The following is an 8,545-nucleotide window of genomic DNA, read 5'->3' on the forward strand; positions in this document are numbered from 1 at the left end:
AGTGATCTCTGGAAGTTGGAAGAGGAGCAAAGTTTCTTTCCCTTGTGATACAGCAGCTCAGTTTTGGAACTGGGGCTGAGCCCTTGAAGGCTCTGCTCTCTGACCTCAACTGGAGGCAACCAGCAGGAAATAACCTGGAGACCCCAGACACCCTGTTCTGGGCATGCTCAGGCCCTAAAATGCAGGGGAACATGGACCAGACTTTTCTTTTCTTAGGCTTTCCATTGGAATTGGAGAAACTTCTGCTTTTGAAGCCATTCAACTGCAGGAAAAGGAATGACTATTTCTAGCAGCAATTTCTACTGAAGGTGGAAGAATCTGAAAGGATTTGGTGGTGGAACTGATTGGAATGTTTTGATTTAAACACACCCAGGCCTGGGAGATGATGCTGGCCCCTCTGGACTCAGAATTGATGGGATTAGAGCTAAGACTAGAAGAGGCTGCTGTGACCAAGACAAGTAGGTCTCAGCAGGTCCACAATCTGTTTTGAAGATTCACTTCCTCTCTTAGGCCAGCTCAGAGGAAGCCAGAGTTGGTGGGCATAGAACTCTCTGGAAGTGTTTTCTGATTATCAGAGGCAATCTGGGTACCTCTCTTTTTCTGTTCTTTCTCCCTGTTTGCCTGCTGCTCTGTCCCCAGGTATGTCTGCATTTCTTGGGACTGCCCTGGGGTCTGTCGCATGTTATCTGCAGGACTGCCCACCTCTTTGGGACCCAATTACTGAAAACTCCAGGAAAGTTTAATTGAATATTTGTATTGAAAACAGGAGCCAGGGCCCAAATCCCTGATTAGAGGAAGCAGGGGGACAAGAGGGGATCTTGTGTTTGCTTTTCACTCTGGATTAGAGACCTTTAATTGTGCTGGGAGCAGAGATTGGGGCCTGGCAGGATAATGAGTCTGAAGTTTGTTTTCTCACTCAGGCTCCTCCTCCCTCCTTCTACTCTCCCTGCAGAGAAGGGCTTAGGGCAGATAAGCTTCTGGGCCTGTCCCAGTGGCAATCTACTGGGCATTCTGCATCCAGGGGCCCCACCTAGATCTCAGGGACAGATATCAGTCTGCAGCCACACCCAATAGTAGGCATGGGCATGCAGGTGTGTGTATGTGTGCTGCTCAGGCATGGGTTCCTTTTCATGAGAGCCTTCTTGGAAGAACTTTGGCCAACTATGTGCCCCTGGGTATGTGGGAGATGCTGTCATTTAGGGCATCAAATGATTGCCAAGTCCACCTGTCTCTAGGTGGCTGGGCTGGCCATGTGTGTGTGTGTGTGTGTGATTTATTAAAGCCTGAAAGTGCTATTCATCTTTCTCTCCCTGGAGGGTATCACATGCCATTCCAGTGAGCCACTCTGCAACACCACCTTCTTCAAGGTAGGAGCCTAGCCCAGCCTCAGAAGAGTCTGCCAGTGAGCAGGGAGATCACCAAGTTTCCAACTTTCTCCCAGAGTGAAAGCTACAACACTCCTGGTATCCTCTGTTTCCCTATCACCCTGAGGCCTCATGGACATCATTGCTTTCTCTCTGATCAGAATCCAGGGAGACCCCTGTCTGCCTGCATTGTCCTGACTCACACAGAACAAGGAAGGGTACCCCCATTCCCCTCAGGGTCTGTTGGCTGTCAGGTGTGCTCATATACAGGGTCGGGCCAGGTGGGACAAGGGCTACAGCTCAGGACAATTAGGTGAGTCACTTGTTCAAGGCTGCCCAATCAGCCAGCCTCAGGCAGAACTGGGTTTCAAACCAGGTTTATTGCCTCCAGTAGGAGCTGGGCAGCAGAATTAAGGCAATGAGGGGTGGGGGCAATGTCCACAGGGAAGCCTCCAGCCTCCATTCTTCTTCTCCAACTACCTCTCACGCCCTCATAGCCTTTGAGAGCTTAGCAGCTGCTGTTATTGAGCCAGGTCCACTCCAACTGTTATGTGGGTTAACACACTTAAGGAATTGAGTTCTTTGTCCTGATTATAAGGAAGAAACTGAATCACAGAAATGTTGTGTGACTTGTACACTCAGATAGGGACTTGTATTTCTGCCTCCAAGGATCCCAGAGCTTACCACTAGGCCAGTCAGCCTTGAGGGGAATGTTTTCAGCTTGGCTAGATTCTTACCCTGCTGCATCTCCAAAAGGGCTTAATTAGAATTGAAGGAGGTGGGAGAGTTAGGGTCATCTCCTCTGGCCTAGACCAGAGAAGGCAAGTATGGCCCTGCTTTAGCTAAGAGACACCTTTCTCCTCTGTGCACTGCCTTTGTGACCTGGTAGCAGCAGAGTGATTGGGTGCCAGGTACTCTAGGGTTACAAGGTCCCTTAGTATAATACACAGTAGGGTATTGTCTGGCCCATCCTATATCAGTTACAGGGCCAGAGTTTTGCTTTCTTTTGTATCCAAGATAGTCTGGTGAGGTTTCTTTCACAGCTGTCTGGATTCAGGAACTATGTTTGGATCCCTCTTCTCTGTCCAACCCCCTGGGTCCATAGGCCACTCTTTCCCAAGTCACAGATGGGGCCTGTTCTTTTTCAGCCTGGCCATCTTGGGAGAGGCTTCCTGGGAGCAGAGATTTGAGAATGGTATTGAGTGTGGAATGGGAAGAGTCATGCATACCCAGTCTCTAGAGGATGTCACATGCAAATACAAATACCTAGTTCCCTCTGCACTGCCTGGTCTCCATCTCAAACTCTGTATCCCTCTATCTGTGCATTTTATAGTAGGGTGCAATGAGGGGTGTTGGCAAGTGTAGAACGTGCTGTGTGGAAACCTTCTGAATCAATGTCAGACCCTTGGAGGGGTTGGGGATGGGTGGTGGTGTCAGGGTCTATCAGGACCAGACCAGGGGGTGAAGGTCCGGTTGTGATTCATCTGTCCTGTGGACTATGCCTTCCTGGCTCTCACAGGATCCCAGCTTGAAGCCACTGCTGAGGCCAAAGGGAGCAGGGAGGATGCTGGGTTGGCTTCCTTCTCACAAACAGTAGTAGAAAAATGCAGCTGGTTGTGTATAAACTAAAGCTTATTACAGTCCCAGAAACTTCCGACTGAGCAAAGAACATTGAGGGGAGAAACATCACATGTGATCTGTTAGCACTGGGCCCCAAAGCATTATGCTGCCTCCCCTCACTTCCCTCCACTCTCTGGACCTGCCCTGCCGCCTCTCCTCACCCTTGCTGGAATCCACACACCACCAGCTGTAGGCTCCTGGGCCTTGATCCTGTCTTCTGGGCTTCTGCACAAACACAGATCTGGGGGGCTAAAGGGGAAGAGGCCAGCAAACTGGAATTTGGCTTATCTCAGGGTACTGTGAAAACACATCTCCTTGAACTGTGGCGGGGCCATCTGCAGGCCTGGACTGGTCTCCAGTACTTTGCAGGATCTGGGAAAGAAGTGGCAAACCTGGGGAGAAAAGTCCAGAATCAGGGTCACTGAGGAACGCGGCAGTAGGATAAGGCACTCATTCCATTTCGGCATTAACTGGTTATGCAAATAACATGCAAACTGCCCTATTACTGTGTCTTAGTCAATAGGCTGGCATTTTTCATCTTTGACCCACAATTTTGGTCTCCTAGAGCCCAGCAGGTCACCAGGTGGGGGAGGGAGAGTGTTAGCCTTAGGAGGAGGAGGGTGGGAAGCAGAGGAATCCTCACTTTCCCTGCTCAGTAGCCATCACAGGAAAGGAGAGGCCCCTAACAGTACTAGCCCAGTGTGGTGTGACCTGCTGGGGGAAGAAGGCTGTGCTGGGCCTGATGGATGGAACTTGGCAGCAGCTTTAGCCACCCGCTGGGCTTTGCACAGTGAGGTCAGGTGGAGGGCGGAGGGAGCTCCCAGAGCTTTGGAGGGGTTGGGGATGGGAGGTGGGTGTCCTCCTGCTGAGAAGCTGGGGGCAGGGAGGGAGAATAGGTTCCATGTGGAGGGGAGGAAGGTTCACTCTGGGGAACTCAGCCAGAGGAGACTACCTTGAGTTCTGTTCCCATGTTCCTAAAGGGCTAAAGTTCCTGTTCTCTGTGAGGGTATTGAGTGCACATGTGGGGAAGGGATGGGGGCCAAATGTGGTATGAAGGCAAAGCACGACTGCATTTCTTGTCGCTGTCCTGTGCCTAGCCAAACACACACTCACCCACACTCTCATTCATAAACACTCACCACACTCATACACATTTGCACACTCATATTCTTTCTGTTTCACACACCTTCCTTTCATTTAAAAAAAAAAAAAAAGAACCTAATTTCCATGGAAATCCTGCCACTTATATACCTGAAGTATCTGAATTTACATTCAAGAATGTAAATAATGTATTCCCCCCTCATCTGTTTCTTCCATGTCCCAAAATATAGCCTTTAATTCCTTCCTGCTCAGAGTCCCAGAAAATCCCTTCCTTCCTTATACATCCAAGAGCTTGAGGGCAGGAATGGGAGGGGGCATGTGTCTCCTGGTTTCTGCCTCATGGTCACACAATTGGGACCTGGCTGCCTGTCCTTGGAAGCAGGGATCATCACAAGCAGCTCCAGAGGCTGTTCACTTACCTGGGTCCAGGGGCCAGCCCTGGACAAATCTGCATGTGTCTGACCTGCACATGAGTTAGGAATGGGTGGAAGGTTTGTCTTCCCCTTTCCTAACCAGTTCTACCACCTGTGTTGTGGTGGCATGTGTATTGTTTCCCAGAAGCCCCTCCAGTAGCCAGACTCTTGCTCTAGCCAGGTGACTGCTCTCCAGGACTTGAGGAGAGGGAGGTTGTGGCTGCGTTGCTGGGGAGGGGCCAGATGACAGCTTGTCAACCGGCTGCCTCCTCACTTCATAAATTCCCCTGCCATTCCCTGGGATACCTTGAGTTTGACCTCAGTGCAGGGAGCAAAGTTCTTTCTTTGTCTCCTAATAAACAGCCTCAGTGATGGCTGGCCTCCAGCTGTTCTGCCGCCCCCTGCCACCCCACCCCCACTCTCCCAAGAGGCACTTTCTCCAGGGGAAGTCTCATTAACCCAAAGCTTGGGGCCAAGGCAGGGCTCTGGCCAGCCACCTTTGTCCTTATTAGAGCAATCATCTCTGTCTGGCTTGATGGCCAAGCTCCTCCTTAGAAGTTTGTCTGCACACAGGCCCTCTAATGCCGCTGGAAAACATTGCCCTGCATCCTCACAGTGACCAGGGCATTTCTCCCCCATGGCCAAACTAGTGCAACATGGCTGTGGGTGGGTGGGTGGGGGCTGCATAGGTCCATTAAGGGCTCCCACAAAGGCAGCTACTGGTGGATCAGACTTAGGAAAGGTGTATCTCTCAGTACAATCGCCCTGAAAGCCAGCTCTGCTCTTCTTTACTCAGAGAATCTCTACTTCAGGGCATTGCCCTCCTGGAAACTCAGTTTGCCCCACAGTGAGGTATTTCTTGGTGTGCACTGGTTCAGTTCCCTGGTCCACCTCTCTCCTGCCCTCAAATTCAGTGCACACTATGAGCTGGGTGAGAAAAATCTTATGAGAAAACTTGGGATGTTCTTTGCAGGAAGATATCTCCCTGACCCTCACGGGAGACTAGATTTTAGTCTCTTCTTTGTGCAGGACCCCCACTCCTGTGAAGACTTCAGATTGCAAAATATAGAGAGTTTTCCTCATCTTCTTTCTAAACACAGTGTATAGTGGTTAAGAGTCAATGAGGTGCATGTGTCAGACAGGTCCAAGTTCAAATCCAGGGGAACATTTCTGAACCTCTCTGAGCCTCAATTTGAGAAATGGGCATGATGATACTACTGACTATAGGGTATCATGAGCATTACAAGAGTGAATGTATACAACACACACACACACACACACACACACACACACATAACATTAGCTCTTATCATCCTGAGGACAAACACTGTGCATTTGTACATACAGTCTAGAGGAGAATTTTGCTAATTCTACACAATTCAGGAATTACATACTTTTTCTTTTTGCTTCCAAGCAGGGAATTTCCAAAACAGTCTAGAAAGTTTGTTTCAGCAGGGAAGGATGTTTTCTTTTTAAAGAACACATTCAGGTAAAAACTCTCAAAAAAGATACACGAGGTCCTGATACATTAGGAACAGGAAGAGGAACTAAGTGGCTAGTCGCAGGGGTTGGAAGACTACTTTTTATAATATGTTCTTTTGTCTCTTTTTTCATATTGACATCATGTAAAACCAACTTTAGAAATTAATAAAATAGTTTTTGGCTTTTGGCTCAGAGGAGGCCAACATGCAATTTTCTTCAGTCACCTGGAATCCAGGGTCATTTGACACCAGGTGCCTCTACCATCTCACCCACATGGACCCCAGCAAGATCAAAATCAGTATTCAAGTGCTAATGGCAAAGTTGGTGTCACATCTGCCTGACTCCCAAGATCAACCCCTTAGATCTGTCTCCGAAACAGGTTGGTGATGATATCACCAAGGCAACTGGTGACTAGAAGGATCTGGGGATGACAATGAAATCGACCATTCAAAACAGACAGGCCCAGGTGGTACCTTAGCCTCTGCCCTGGTCATCAAAGTGCTCAAGAAATGACTAAGAGACAGAGAGAAACAGAAAACACATTAAACACAATGGAAATATCAGTTTTGATGAGATTGCTGACAGACGTGGCACCTCTCTTAAGCCAGAGAACTTTCTGGAACCATTAAAGAGATCCTGGTTACCGTCTAGTCTGTGGGCTACAATGTTGATAACTGCCACCCTCATGACATGAATAGTGGTGCCTTGCAATACCCAGACATTTAAGTACAGAGGAAAATATTTCAATAAAATATCATCTGACAACCAAAAAAATAATAAAATAAAAAATCTAAATGTTAGAAAAATAACAAAGTAGACATAAGGAGAAAGAAAGTCCCCAGGCTTTTTAAATTCTAGAGACCTTATGAGGTTCTGCTTCCATAATCAGGCAAAGGGCTAATTGTGAGGGGATTTTTTTGAGAAGAAAAATGTCTGAAGAGGTGGGGGTCTAGGGCTCACAGCCAGGGGGAGGTGGTGTGTATCTGTTTGGAGTAATTTCCGCAGATGGTTGCTTTCTGCCCAAGTGCCTTGTCTCAGCTACTCTTTGGTGGTCTGGACACAGGCCCTCAACATCTGTGTGTTGAAAGTGTGGCTCCGTGGGGTGAGACAGGAAGGTGCAGCTACTGCTCTGGAGGCACCTCAGCTAAGGAGCCCTCAGGCTGGGAATGCTTTTCTCTTGAAGGTCTTTCTCTCCTGTGAAAAGTTTGCCTTTTCCTCAAGGCTTTGCCCAAATCCTACCTGTGTTAGTCTACTTTGCATCACTGTGACCAAAAGACCTGAAAAGACATCTTAGAGAAGAAAAGTTTATTTTGGCTCACGGTTTTATAGGTTTAGGCCATGGTCAGCTGAGTCCATTGCTCTGGGTCCAAGGTGAGGTAGAACATCTTAGCGGAAGGGCAAGGTGGAAGAGTGCTGCTCACCTCATTGGCATCTGGGAAGCAGAGACAGGGGAAGGGGTCACAGGGAAGATAAACCCTTTTAGAGTACAACCCCAATGACCCACCTCCTCCATTCATGCCCCACCTGCCTACAGTTACCACCCAGAGTTCAAACTAGGATGGATGGATCAGATTGCAGCTCTCACAATCCAGTCACCTCACCTCCCAACACTTGTGTATTAATAGGCACTTTGAGGGGACAGCTCATATCCAAGCCATAATACCACCCTTCTATCAAAACTTCCCTGTTCCTAGCAGATTAGAACTCACACCACCACCCTCTCAAATATTTTTTGGGCATCCTTCCATTCCAAGTCTTTCCTCCATCATGTTTTACATCATCCTTATTTGTTTGGATGCCATCTCTCCCTCTTGAGGATTGAGACCATAGCTCATTTGCGTCACCTTAGCCAAGTATCCATGACACTTGTGAGTGCATTAGTGAGTTTGTGGATTTTAGGCCTCAGAACTCCCTAGATAGGGCTTGATATGTCCTGCTTTTTAAAATCTGCTTCTTTAATCCCAGCGGCTCAGAAGGCTGAGGCAGGAGGATTGTGAGTTCAAAGCCAACCTCAGCAAAAGTGAGGCACTAAGCAAGTCAGTGAGACCCTGTCTCTAAATAAAATATAAAACAGGGCTGGGGATGTGGCTCAGTGGTCGAGTGTCCTGAGTTCAATCCCAGTACAAAAAAAGAAAGAAAAGAAAAGAAAAAAGAAAATCTGCTTCTTTGAGCAGTTTTTTGTTTGTTTGTTTTTGTTTTTTTAATCTGTAAAATGGAGATAACGGAACCCACCTGTGAGAGGTCAGGGAGGTTGTGCTAGTTCTCTGCTGCATCATAGGTTCTGGTGGAGGTGCCATCCTTCTCCAGCAGTGCCTTAAGGCAAAGCCTTCCTGTGTCTCCCCTATCAGCAAAGATACAGGAAGAAGCGCCTAGAAGTGTGGAGTGAGAGGGGTGGTCTTGAGGCCTTTGGGGAGCACCCATTTCTGAGCAGGTTAATGTTACTTCAAATGCCAACCTCCTGATTCCCCTTTAGCCTCCACTTTTATTTTTTACTTTATGCTTTTCTCACTAATTCTCCCTTTTCTCATCTCCAAAGTATCTGTTTGTTGAAACTATTGGGGAGGA

General features: G+C 48.1%; 1 long non-coding RNA gene across 1 annotated transcript; it reads right to left on the reverse strand.

Annotated features, from left to right (window-relative positions):
• Window positions 1–8,343, reverse strand: LOC124085142 (uncharacterized). The gene is made up of 3 exons (XR_006849356.2): window positions 8,213–8,343; window positions 7,300–7,412; window positions 1–3,376 (listed from the first exon to the last, which is right to left on the reverse strand). It is a non-coding gene; the product is annotated as an uncharacterized LOC124085142 (long non-coding RNA).
• Window positions 8,344–8,545: the final 202 nt, after the last annotated feature.

This window comes from Marmota monax, unplaced genomic scaffold (genome assembly GCF_021218885.2).
Source record: "Marmota monax isolate L192 unplaced genomic scaffold, Marmota_monax_Labrador192_F-V1.1 WCK01_AAM20220418_F8-fsc00062, whole genome shotgun sequence".
Lineage (NCBI taxonomy): Eukaryota > Metazoa > Chordata > Mammalia > Rodentia > Sciuridae > Marmota > Marmota monax.